Genomic DNA, 14,843 nt, shown 5'->3' with positions numbered 1-14,843 from the left:
AATAATCCAACTGAGATGAAAAAGTCTCATCCATATTATTACCAGGTTCAGGGTCAATTACACATTACTAAACGTAGTTTTTGTTATTTTGTGACCTATACATTAAAAGGAATTCATTTTATCAAAGTGACACCGAATCATGATTTCTGGAAAAAAGTGATGAAACCAAAATTACTCGCATTTTGGAATGATGCCTTACTCCCAGAAATCGTTGACTCAAGATATATTCGGAAAATGGATATACGTGAACCAAGTGAAATAGTAAAAAGGAAAAAAAAACAAGCAGTTCCATCGATAAAAAACAAACATCAGCCAACAATCAAGAATGAAAATACAAATAATTTTGAACTTGAATCCAAGTCTGATGAAGAAAATTCTGATGTTGAAATAAATAATAAAGATGTTGAATTGATAATTACAGACGAACATATCAGAAAAAGAGAAAACAACAAGCAATTCGCGTTTGATGACGAACAAGAAAAAATCGTGGAAACAATCATCCGAAATATTGATGAAAATAATGTAAAAGAAAATATACTTGGAGATGAAAACTTGCTGAACGATGAGTCCATTCAATTATTTATGAATGTTCTAGAGGATAATGTACCTGATTTGAGTCTGGCACGCGTACTACATATTAGTTATCCGAATGCTATCAGACCTTCAGCTATGGACAGAGACATAGCAATTATTGGTGGACAAAGTTCTGGACACTGGTGTTGCATTTACCAACATGGTGATAAAATAGATGTATATGACAGTGGGAGAAGGTCAGAATATAAACAATTTGCAGATGACGAAAAAAAATATTTACAAAAACGGTATCCTTCGATACCAGAGAAGAATATTCGATTCAAAAAAATGAAAACTCATCAGAACGACACGCACAGTTGTGGTCTTTATGCAGCTGCATTTGCGGCTTCAGTAGCAGTTTGCGATGATCCTGATTTGATTGAATATTCTGAAGATGTTTCGTTAATGCGTAAACATATGGTGCATGTTATTTTCACGAAGCAATTAATTCAATTTCCAAAAAAAAAATAGAAATCTATTATTGAAGTAGGAAGTATTAATAGAGAACTGAACAAAAAAATTGAGAAAAAAAAAAACGCTAGATATAATAGTCGGTAGGTGGGTTGCAAAAAACCTGAACAGAACCACTATGAAAAAATATACGTTTAATAGTAGTCCCTAAGACCCAGAACACGTTGCACCTGTTGGCTTCCGTTTTAATTACCAGCCGTCCGCAGGTAAGCCAGGTAAAAAATTAATAATTCAACAACTCTTTCACACATAATTTCTTCACAAATACTTTTAATTTTATTATATTAATACTTAATTTTAAAATGTCTGCTAAATTGATTGTCATCCGACCGAGATATTAATTTTTAAAAGATGAAAAAACACGAGTTATTGATATTATTATATGAGGCACGTTGAAAAGAATAATAATAATAATCCGTGTTTTTTTCAATTTTCAAAAATTATTATCTCGGCCGGATGGCAAATAATTAAGCAGCCATTTTAAAATTAAGTGTTAATATAATAAAATTAAATTATAGAAGAAATTATTGTCAGTTAGAATTATTAATTTTACCTGGCACACAATGACAGTATTAATTAAAACGGAAGCCAACAGGTAACTGTTAGAACCTATTGAACGAATATTTGTTCATAGTGGTTCTGTTCAGGTGTTTTGCAACCTACCTACCGTCTATAACTTGAATAGATGAATAAAATTAACAAGTACAGTCGATTAGTCAATATAATATATAATGTTAAGCTGTTTTGTGAAAATAAAATTAAATAATATACACTGTAGTTTTTTTTATATGAAAAAAAAGGAATTCGACGTTACAAAAGTTCAAGATTGTGATCATAGAACATTTTTAATATTTTGTTGTGGTAGCCATGATTTTTTTCCATGAATTTTAATAGATGCAGGTCAGAAAAATATTATTGTTTAATTATTATTAATAATTATAAATATACTTTTCACAACTGTAACAAATAAAAAAAAAAAGTAGCATGTATGCAATAAAGCTAATCTTGTTGTTTACAATCAACAGTAACCTCCAGTAACTTTTAAGTTTATTTTATTCCTAAATTTTTCTGTCTGTTGCGCGGTTTCTGGGCTTCCGTTATTTTTGGAACGGACCCATGTTTTTTTCACATCTGCGCAGTAAGAGAATCAACGTGGGTGACCTAACCTAAAAATAATTAGTACAATGTTATTATTTACAGCAGACAGAATAAAATTAATATTATTGTTTTTAAATAAATAATTAATGTCATTTTCACTGAATGACAGCGTAAAACGACATTCGTATTTATAAAAGTGGAATTATATATTATATTATTATTAAGTCGTCAATATATTTATCATAAAACATTGTTGTAATGTCAAATGCCGATATTTTTCTGGTGCGAAAATTTTGCTTCAAAAATTTGTCTACAATAAATAGGTAAAAAAATTTTATTATGAATTGTTAATATCAATTGAAACTTTTTAAATTAGATTGTGTAAAAATTGTTTTGATCATCACAATCAAGAAAAAAATTTTTTGTTAAATGTTAAGAAACTTATCTATTTTTATTTCTTCAAGTATAATCTGCAAGAAAGATAACTTTTATACTTCATTTGATAATCAACAAAATAAAAAGGTGTTAAAAATTTGTTTTAAATCAAGAAAAATTGTTAAACAATAAGCAATAATATTTTATTTTATTTTTTGCAGTGGCATGGACATCAGTTAAAAAAATATTGAAAATTTTCAATTTTTGGCAGTTGAAAAGAATTTTTAAATTTGATTGTTAAAAATTTATTTAATAAATTCATCAACAATAAAGAGGTAAAATGAATCTATTATAAATTATCATTATTAATTTAAATTTTTTGAAGTAGATTTTGTAGAAATTATCCTATGTTGAACATAGCTAAAATAATATTTCATTCAAAAATTTTGTCACTTGAATATTTTGTAAACTTGAATGGGTAAAATCTATTTTATAATCAATTTTCATAATTTATCAACAATTAAAAAGAAGAGGGTTCAAAAAAAAATTTTTTGTAAATCAAAAAAATTTCTAAACAATAAGCATTGATATTTTATTTTTTTTTACAGTGGCATAGATATCAGTTGAGAAAAAAAGTTGTTTTTAAATTCTAATGTCTGGCAGATGAACAAATTTTGAATATTATTGTTCAAATATTTTTTAATAACGTTTATCAATAATTAAAAGGTATTATAATTTTATTATATTTATTGGATATATAACAAATTTTTTAGAATAAATTCTGAAAAATTGTTATTTTATCAAAATGGAGTTATTATTTTCTTTTGGTCTGCTATTTATCTAATTTAAAATTCTTAAAATGTTTTTCAAAAACTTGATGTTATACAAAAATGAATGATCAATCAAAAATAAAAAATAAGTGTTAATTTTTTTTTTTTACATGGATACTTGTAAAAAAAAAATTAAAAATATTTAATTTTAGCAGTTATACAAAATTTGAATATGATTAATTAAATAATATCTTGATAAACTTTTATCAGAAATAAAAAGGTAATATAATTTTATAATAAATTTTTGATACAAAGTAAACGTATGTAGACTATTTTAACAATTATCGATTACTTGATCTAGAAATATTATTAATAATATTATTTTAAAAAATAGAATATAATTGATTGAAATTGTAATTTATTTATTTTTAAAAATTTTGTCACTTGAATATTTTATAAACTTGAATGGGTAAAATCTTTTTTATAATTAATTTCCATAATTTATCAAGAATTAAAAAGAAAAAGAGGGTGTTAAAAAAAAATTTGTATAAATCAAGAAAATTGTTAAACAATAAGCAATAATATTTTTATTTTTATTTTTGCAGTGGCATGGATATCAGTTAAAAAAAAAACTATGAAAAAATTTTTAATTTTTAGCAGTTAAAAGAATTTTGAATTTGATTGTTAAAAAATTTATTTAATAAAATTCATCAACAATAAAGAGGTAAAATAAATCTATTATACATTATCATTATTAATTAAAATTTTTTGAAGTAGATTTTGTAGAAATTATTTTATTTTGAACATAACTAAAATAATATTTCATTTAAAAATTTTGTCACTTGAGTATTCTGTAAACTTGAATGAGTATAATCTAATTTATAATTAATTTTCATAATTTATCAAGAATTAAAAAGAAGAAAAGGGTTTAAAAAAAAAATTTTATAAATCAAAAAAATTTCTAAACAATGAGTAACAATTATTTTATTTTATCTTTGCAGTGGCATCGATATCTGTAAAAGAACAATATAAAAGTTGCCGATATTTAGCAGTTGAACAAATTGTTTTTTGGAAATGAAATTATTTTTAATATTTATAAATTATTATTAATAAAATAAGGTAAGTGAATAATTTTAAACTTGTTAAAAAGTTGTTGATATTATTAATATCAAATTCTCTCTTTTCTAATATTTATTTTGCTTGTATTGTATTATTTTCTTGTCAGCTTATTTATTTTTTACTTACCTATGTTTGCATGGCTATCATTTAAAAAAAACAGAACGAAAAAAAAAAACACCCAGTATTTTTACAGTTATGTCGAAAAATTTCACTTGTTTTTGCATGTAACAATTTTATTATGTAAAACACAAAGCATCTTATTCATGCATGCATAAAATTTTTTACTCACGTATAACTTTATTATTCAAAATTACCTGTAAAAAAATCATTTCATTTTTTATGAAATGTCATTATAATTGATTTCCAATTATTGCATGTTTATGTGTTTGCATGGCTTTATTATTTGATGTAATTTATAATTGTTTGCAGTCATATTTTTTGCCAACAATAACAACAAAATTAAAAAAAAAAAATTATTATTCTTTTATTTTTTGTAATCGCATGCTTTTATTTATTATTTATTAAAGTTTATCGAGAATGATTTTTTAATTATTCAAAAAATATAAAATTATCATTCAACTTTATAGTGTAATTTTTTTTTTTTTGAATAATATACTGAACCGTACGTATGTGTATTCGTGTACTCATTACGTATCAGTACTGTATACGATTTGTACAATAGTGGTACCTCGAGCTTGTGCATGCATTTTTAAAAATACACTACGCCTGCTACGCATTGTTTTAACCTGATTGTACCTATGTTGACTGGTTTAGTTCCAAATTTTTTTTTTTACTATAGATGGCATAAAAAACATTTTCAATCGGTAAAACAGGAAGGGTACGACTGATATCAGAAAATATCCATTGTGGCACCTTAAGATTTTTATCCGGATGAAAATGCTTGATATTTTCTCTATATATCATTTTTAGATCCATCAAGCTTCTGACGTTGTTGAACAATGCTCTTATATTGTTTCTAAAATCATAATGCGATATGTTGGAGCCTAAAAATATAAATAAATATAATACAAATTTTGATGGAGCACACTTATTTCTTTCCATTTGGTTTATCAATGACTGCTAGAACAACTAAACAGTAACAGGAGCAATACTAATTATATAATTGTAATGTAAATCATGGTTCATAACAAATAGTTCACGTATGTATACACCAGACAAATTTGATTGATTTCAAATACTACTTCTGTACTACATAAAACAGTTTTTTTAAACATATGTACAGTCTCATTGTAACAACTTGGTGAATTATGTACACTTGTATCAATAACTTTATTCGGTAATTTCGAAAGTACTTCAAGTTCAAGTGCTGAACAACCAGCTTTAAAAAGTACATGTGCGATTTTAAAATCTTCAAGTACTAATTCTTTATCTGGTTTTCCTTTCTTTCAGTACCATAACTGAAACCAGATAATACAACAGATGACATCGTTCTTTTCTAAATACAATATATTGTCACACTCGAAAAAATTTCTGGCGAATGCCACTGTAGAAAGTTCAGTCACAGGAGTATAGTTGCAGTCACTATACGTATAGTGACTGCAACTATATGTTCAGCTGTGAGAGCTGAACTTAATTCAAGTAATCGACTTCAGCTACTACAACCAGACTTATAATGCCCTCATCTGAAGTATCGTGCCATCGGCTATACACGCATGCGCATATAACGTTGGACGTATTTTTGATTGTATTTTTGAGATCAAATATTAATTATAAATAATTATTTTTCATACATAATAGAGGAAAATGTTTCAGTAACATAGAAACTGGAAAAATAACAAGATGATTTTATCAAAAAGTAGAAATTAATATATTTTCTTTTCTTAATAAAGCACCTGTCAAAAACATAACTTCAATTAAAAATATGATGATACGATTGTTCAGCTCTGAGAGCTTAACAGTATGGTTGATATAGCTTAATTCAGTTACTAGTAGCGAGTTCGGTTGCTGTGACTGAACTTCCGTGCAGCGTTCCTTTGTATAGTTGTGGCAACCTGAAGTATAGTGGCATTCGCCAGAAATTTTTTTGAGTGCAGCAACTTGATGATACATTGGTGTTAATATATATTATCACGTGTTTTCTGATTCATCTATTGCTTTGAGTAATACACGTGCATCTTTATTATGTAAATAATCAAAACTAGCTTGTCCAAGATATAAATGCATTTTTTGATTTGACGTTAGTAATGCCTCAAGATCATATGCTTTCATACGATTTAATTTGAGTTGAAATGGACAGCCTGGTTCTAAATGACGATATATTTTATCCTCAATAAAACCATTTCCTTGCCGAAATGTAAAGAATTTTTGAAATTGACGTTTTTTTAATTCAGCACATGTAACACGTCTAATACTACGTAATATTAGCTCATCTTTATTTTGTGAACACTTTCTTTTATAAAGTGTTAATAATTTACGTATTTTTTTTCAACTGATATTGGTATTGTTGATATAACTTTTTGTAGCTCAAGAAGTGGTAAACTCAGATCACGGAATGAACCTATAAGTTTTTCGATCAATTCACGTAATCTTGGCAATCAATATGGATCTGATAGATAATATATTTTTCTAATGCTGCACGATATTTTTGATGTAAAGCATTTAGTTTTTTTGGTATTGCTAATGCTAAATCCATCACTAATGATATTGGTGATGGAAATTGTCCAGTATATTCTTGTGCTTGTGTACATTGTTTTCTCATCATATTTAACTTATTGATTAATTTTTTTTTGATGGTTTCAATTTATCTTTCATTAATTGTGATAAATAATTATTTTCAACCGAATCTATAACGTTTTGATTAAAATAATTCACAGTAAAAGAGAAGTATTGCTCACCTGTATATTTGTCTGATGTTCAATGAGATAATTCAATCTATCGTAGTCAAGGAAATAAACAGTTAATAGAAAAAAACAAAAGATAAATATATAAATAAATCAATTAATTAATTATAATTGACTACCTTCATTGCGTTACTTTCGTCGCACTCATCTTTTTTTTTTTTTTTTAACTACCCATTCTAAAGAAGTTTCACTTCAAAAACAATATAGTATTGTCATAAAAAAATATTCTCTTAACTAAAACACCATGACAACGATAAATACAGAGTGGTTTAAAAAACGAACATGAATGGATTCGATCACATAATCACATCCTGTTATGTGTAAAAAATTAGATTATTTAAAATATGTAATTTATTTACATAAGAACATACTCGAAAACTCAAAAAAAAATTCAACTACCCAGTGAAAAAAATGAAAAAGAGGTTTATATTTTTTAAAATGTTAAATATCAAATTTTTAAAATGTCAAATCAATTTCAAGTTTAAAAAAACAATAAATTTGTTTTTTTTAAGAAGTTTAATTCAAAATTTAATAAGAGTAGATTTATTTTCACATTTTACAATTCGTAAAAAGAAATAAAACGAACCAAAAAAAAATTAAAATATCTAACCTTGTATAATTAAAAGATCTTACTTGAATGATTTTAGTCATCTAGGTTGTCCTTGCTGTTGCAGAATCAGTTGAAATTGTCGATTTTTTGCATAATCAATTAATAATTGACAAAACGATTTCTTATGTTTTTTGATATTGACCAACTCAAACAATATGCTGTTATTACACGTTTTTCGTCTGCTGATTGTATTAATATTTGAAAGACAGACTGGAAAATTTTTAAAGTAAAAAAAATAAAAATTAGCATACTAAATAAATAAAGAACAATATTATTGTCTCAAACCACTCACGTTATCATGTAATTCAGGTTGAAACCAGCAATAAAAAGTGAAATTAAAATACAGAAAAAATTTACAATAAAACACTGTTAAGAAGTCATAAAGGTTATGTTAGTTAAAAAAATGATTAATTTTTATACTTACATGAAAATATAATTTTATTTCAATGATTCTTTTTTTCTTTCTATCATTACACTAAACTTCTTAAATCATATTTATTAGTTTTTTTTATATAATTAATTTTTGATATTTAAATAATTAGATGTTTTTTTATGAATAATTTTCACTGCTAAAATGCGCCGTTATTAACCAGACCTCTGTTGGCACAAGCGCATTCGGGACTCATGCCGAATGGCCCCGAAACTTACTTTTGGTTTCGCACAGAAGAAAGGCAGTTAGCCTGTTAGACGGCACTATTTATTCCACTGCGATACAATAATTGTTAAAAGATCAACTAATATTGCTGGACCGTAAAAATTGTTGTGCTGTTTAATAAAAATTATTTAACTACTAATAGAAATTAACTACAAAAATTATAATACATATAATAAAAATTGTAGGTCCACTAAAAATTGTTGTGCTGTTTTTTTAGAACACATAATGAAATACGTTAAAAAGAAAACAAATATCATTATATACTTCACAATTTCTACGAGAATTCAGTTTGGCCACCTTTTTGTTGTGTGCTAGCACAACAGTTTTTATTGGAAACTTCTTTCCGTGTACTCTATCGCATCTGTACTGGTAGGGTAGTGATTAATGAAGTTATGAAAAAGATGTGTAAAAAAAGTTGGGTAATATACATCCTAACGATAACTTTTATTCCCATAGATTGGATCAGAGAAACTAAAAAGTCGATCACAACCTTGGAAATTAACCATCGAGCAGATATCGAAGCAAACAACAGCATATTCAACGATCAAAAGATAATATTGACTAAGAATCTTATAAAGCCGTCGCAAAGTTTTGAGGAAATATTCAAAACCTATCTTAAACTTCCGGTGAAACGTTTAACCTGTTCCTGTCACGACTTGAATAAATACAGTTCTAGTGAAGTATTTAATTCATCCCGTTCATTTCAAATAGTTCGTGGGAATTCTGCTACAGGGTTCGATCAGACGATGGAAAACGCTGGAAGGTTAGTATCATTTTCGAAGATGACGCAAAATTTAGAATTTCCATAAACTTTATCTAATATGAAAAAATATTAAAGCTCTTATAGTACAGAAGTTATATATAATTTATGACACTTCCTTACGTCGATTCTTATGAATTAGTTTTTATTTTTCCTTATGGTTTGAAATAAAATATTTGTTCAGTATTAAAGTTAATTATATTCAGTTATAATGAATAAATTTCGTGTTGCATCATCACGGTTCCTCAAAACATCATTTTTCTATGATTTGTTTCCCTATTTCCACCTATTAAAATTATTAAATTATCAATATGTTCCGTAACCGTATTTATCTTTTTCATTCAGTCAATCAACACTCGTTATTCAACTCGACAACGTACTTTTATAACATGGGGAGAAGGGTGATCTTAATATTTCAACGAACTATTTTATTCTAAAATAAAACAACATCACACATCGCATACTGACAAAGTTTATATTTGAAACATTTATATAGATTTTTTTGTATACCAATCATACCGATCGTATTTCTAAAAAATATAATTTTATTTTTTATCAAAGACTTATGACAAACTTAAAAAGTGTTCATCAAATTATCATGATTATCATAATAATATATTTTTCATTATGCAATGAAGTCCTATGATTAAGTTTCGTTTATGTTAAAAATTTTTGTTAACAGTTTCTTATTTATTATGAAAGATACATATATGAATAAAAAAATTATGTGTGTTAGTAGTACGCCCGAGGGAAGTGAAACTTCTTTGTGTTTGTATCATATAGATCGACTCAAGAATAAAAGAGTGAGAGGGAAAGAGATATATACACAACAGATCTAGATATATAGGAAAAGAAAACAAAAAATCATTTTATTTTATTTTTTTTTATTTAGTAAAATTGACGTATGAAAATATTTCTTACTTGCAAAAATTATATTTCTGTAATTTCTAATGATTCATTCTCAGTCTGCTCAATCGGTATAGTAGTTATAATAGGTTTATGGTAACTGAAATATGATACGTAATTTCGAGATTGAACATTACGCAGGTATCGCGTAAAAATAACTTCGATGGTTGTTCCTGATCTGGTAGTTGATATTGCTGGATCATTGTTCATTTGCAAATGAAATGTAAAAAAGCTATGAGAGGCGCCGAATCAGGTGATGCAAAATTAACATTAAAATCTCCACTCAAGACCATCGCATATTGATTTTCAACACCACCATAAAGCGCTGCACCTCCATCAGTATATATTAATAGTGCTTTGTGAATAAATTTTATTATATCAGCTATTTTATTATTTGGAAAGATGTAAAGCGCAACCATTATTATTATTTCCTCGTTTGATGTAATGCATTCAGCGACACAATAATCACCAATTGGCGTTTGTCCCGATTTATGGAATAGTGTTTGTCCCACTTCCATAGTTATCGCCGGACTGACAAGATTCGTTAGATCATGTTTATTATGATAAATTGCAACTCCTGCTGCTCAAACATCTGGCCGCTTGTATTTTATAACGCAACGAAAATTCTGGATATCAATATTTTCGTTCTTATGTAGCCAAGTTTCAGAAAACATAAGTATTTTCGAATTTTCAAAAACGTTATCTGGAATATCCTTTGCATGAGCTCGAAGACTTTGACAATTAAACGAATAAACTGATATACATTCGTTTTGTGTTATAAAACCAATAAGCCGTTCATCGATTGTTTCCAAACGATTAGTAGCAAGCCTTGCAAATTCATCTCGTAGATGCTTCGTGGTATCGGTAGCTCTTCGGCAGTGGTAAAATTTTAAGTCATCATTTTTTAATATTATATGAAGTCCCTCAATATTTGTTACCCTTGACAAAGCTACGTACAATCATGGTTGTGGATGTTTTTTTTCGTACTCATAAACAATTTCATCATATGTACTGCCTTGTGATTTATGAATCGTCATGGCTGACGAACAAACTACTGGTATATGAGAACGTCTTACATTGATAGTTTTACTTGTGTTGAGATGAATAGTGGAATGTCTCTTTCCTATTGGAACAGCCGTACGACTAATATTATTTGCTGCAGCGTATCCAGCGGCTTTTGTTCTATTTTTTTTCCAATACCCATGGGAAATTCTAACCAAACACTCGTAACTTCTCTTGTGTCATTTAGATCAATATAAACCAATTTACCTACGGCACCATTCGCTAACCCATCGGATACATCTATATTTGTTGTTATCATATAATGCATACCTAGACCAAATATTGTCTCATACGGTAATCCTCCTGTATCAATAAGTGACATTTTATGAAGTTTTCCACGTAAAAGAATTTCTTGATTTTTCGATGAACAACCCCTAAACACATCTTTTGCTGTAGATACTATTTTATCTTCGACACTATTTAAAAGACGATTATTGTATTCTTGGACAGCAGCGTTTGTATAAAATAAGCAGATTCCACCTGAACAAAGAGCATCTGCCTGAGCCCTCGGATAGAATCTGGATTCCAAAAGAGCTATCTCCTCCTCTTCTAGTCGGTTCCCATTGCCAATTTTTTTTGTTAAAATTGTGGCAAATTAAACGTTTGCTTGTCTCATAACTTGATCCAACTCATAAGATTTTAGTCCTCGCCATAATTTTGGCCCAACCATTGAGTTTTTCATCGGCAAATCAATTGCTGTAGCTCGAACTGGTGGCAATTGCCGCAAATCACCAATGAAAATTACATCTAGTGCTCCAAAAGCTGTTTTAAAATCACCAGTAATCTGTTGTAATCTCGTGTTGATTTTTGATAATAATTCAGTACTGATCATACTTATTTCGTCAATTATGATGACTTTTACATATCTGAATAATGCACGGAATTGACAAACAACTTCAAAAGATAGTGACATCAGTGTTGTAATAGATATTTTGAAAGCTGTGAGCACCGTTGTCCCATCAATTGCAACAGCTGCTATTCCAGTAGAAGCACAAGTGATGTAATCATTACAGTGTACGTCGTTATCTGTGTAACGATTATATATCTCCATAAGTCATTTTATGACGAATGTTTTTCCACACCCAGCTGGGCCAGTGAAAAATATTTGAAAAGATGAATCGTTTGGAAACAGAAGATGGTCGATCACTTCCATCAGAAGTCCTCTTTGTTCAGAAAAACTCGAGGCCTTTTGATTCTTGCTCGAAGTATGTGGTGATACTCATCATCTGACATAATATTGTTTTTAAAATAAAAATCATCAATATCGGAATAATTGGTTTTTTCAAGTTTATCCCTTATACTTTTATAATGTCTTCTTTCTGCATGGGAGATAGTATGATTGTTGATCGACATGGCATGGATGGAGCCGGCATACTGTCCTATTTCCGACAACGTTTTTATAGCATGTGAATGTATGATGATGTGTTTGTAGATTGATATGCCCTGATGCATCATCAGCTGATACAGAAATAACTCGATCAATTAATTTTATGAAGCTTGTAGAGTCTTTACCGGCAACAAAATCTGGGGCCTCTGCCAACCAAAGTAAAGTGTGTGCATGAGGACTTCCTCTATGTTGAAATTCAATTCTTTTGAAAAAATGAATCACATAATCTTTACCAAATGGGCTATATCTTGGTGATGATAAGACATTCATAAGAGTATCAACTAGTTTGTTAAAATGAAGAGCGCAAGAAACTGAGTCTTCGTTAATGAGCGTTGCTTTATTCTTTTAATGAAATTCCTCAATGAATTCTTTGGCAACTAATTGACCATTATTTTTCAATTTATATATTGTTTGAAGTAAAGAAGTCCATCCAATTTCATTAGCACTGACAGTCAGGAATAATGTTGGTTTGCCCAATTGTCTGATCATTACAAACAAATCTTTTTTCCGGTGAGCCCAGTACCAAGCTGAGTTAGGAATCGATCGCAAGAATGCAAAATTTGTTTCAAGACAATTATTGATGTATTCTTCATCTTCTATTTGTTTTTTGGTAATATTGATATCTTTGCCAACGTTTTCAAAAGCAATCGTAAGACAATCACGAATCCTTAATCTCATTATTTTCATCGCCACAACAGATGGCGTGGTGTAACATCTCGACAATCGGAACGTCTCAGCTCACCTGAAGCCTTTGTGAAAGGCTTTACTTGGACTCCTTTCCTGAAATTTCGGAAGTGGCCAAGATAAATTGCAGGAAAAGAAAGTTCCTCAGCATGTTCATCAAATAATAAGCTATGAGGAACCTGTGCTTGACCTGGTGCAAGACAGAGATATTCATCTTCATTTCACATCAACGTCTCCTGTTGTGCTATGAGACTCTCTTCAATTGGAATGTGTTCATTAAAATCGTCTAAGCTCAGATCTTCAATTTCGCCTTGTTGTTCACTGCCATTGAAAAATAAATCATCGACTTTCATATCATAGTGTAAATAAAGTGGAGATACAATCAAATATGTCAACCAATCCTTGATGGTTCGTTTCTCAACCAAGCCGTATGAACAACTTGATTTATGTGTCATTCGCCGTTTGAGATGTACGTTTATAGTGTGATCATCATCAATATTTCTTGGTAGATGCTGGACCATCGTATTAACAGAAACAGGTACATTGATAATTTGTCCATACATTCCAAGTTGATATTAATCTTTCTGAAATTACGTCTAATGGAGGTAAATCCGGCATAACCGGATATTTGAAGCCATTATACGTAGCCATAGTTGGTATTTTATTCCGTGACAGTGAAGACCGGCATGTGCCGTACAACAATAAATCATCTGTTCGAATATTAGAAATAATAATATTTAACTGTGGCTGATATTTTGAAGACGGAGATTTCAGATCTCGCTCAAACCATAACCTGTCACAAACTGAACAGACGACTCCAAAAGAATTATTGAAAAATTTTACTTTGAACTGCTTGTGAGTTGCTTTAAATCGGGCATATTCAGGGTATGGCCAAGACTCTTCATCATTATCATCATCGTTTACGAATGAAAAATTATAAGAACTATTACTATAGCAAGATCATCGTTTTCACCCGTGTCGGTATATTCAGGAATTGACGCTAAAAAATCAGCAATGATTAAATTATCAGGTGTGGTCTCCAACTTTAATTTCTGCCTAGCACGATAATTTCGTATACGTTCAGCACCTGTTAGTGGTGATGCAGCTAATATTTCATCAGGATTATGTTGAAGTTTTTGCTCATTTTTTTTAGCACGATAAATTCGATGACGTTCTGCTTCCGTTAAAAGGGCTGGTGCCGTTACTAATTTTTCAATAGAATTTTCAATCAATGGTGCGGGAGAACATGGCTGATAAACTTCAGCTTGAACAACAAATACATTTTGTTGATTTTCAAGTATTATTTCATCGCTTAATTTCCGTTTCTTATTTTCAACAAGAGAAACTGAATCTTTTGGATCCTCAATTTTTTCAATTGATTCTGCCATTTTTGCTTCAAACCAATCGATTCTTCAATCTGTAATAGTAACAAAATTTAAAATAGTAATGATGACAATAATAAAACAAATAATAATATTAATATTAACATCAATTAAATAATATTATTATATT

This window comes from Aphidius gifuensis, linkage group LG2, assembly GCF_014905175.1.
Source record: "Aphidius gifuensis isolate YNYX2018 linkage group LG2, ASM1490517v1, whole genome shotgun sequence".
NCBI classification, from domain to species: domain Eukaryota; kingdom Metazoa; phylum Arthropoda; class Insecta; order Hymenoptera; family Braconidae; genus Aphidius; species Aphidius gifuensis.
Note: the sequence above shows the minus strand (reverse complement) of the source record.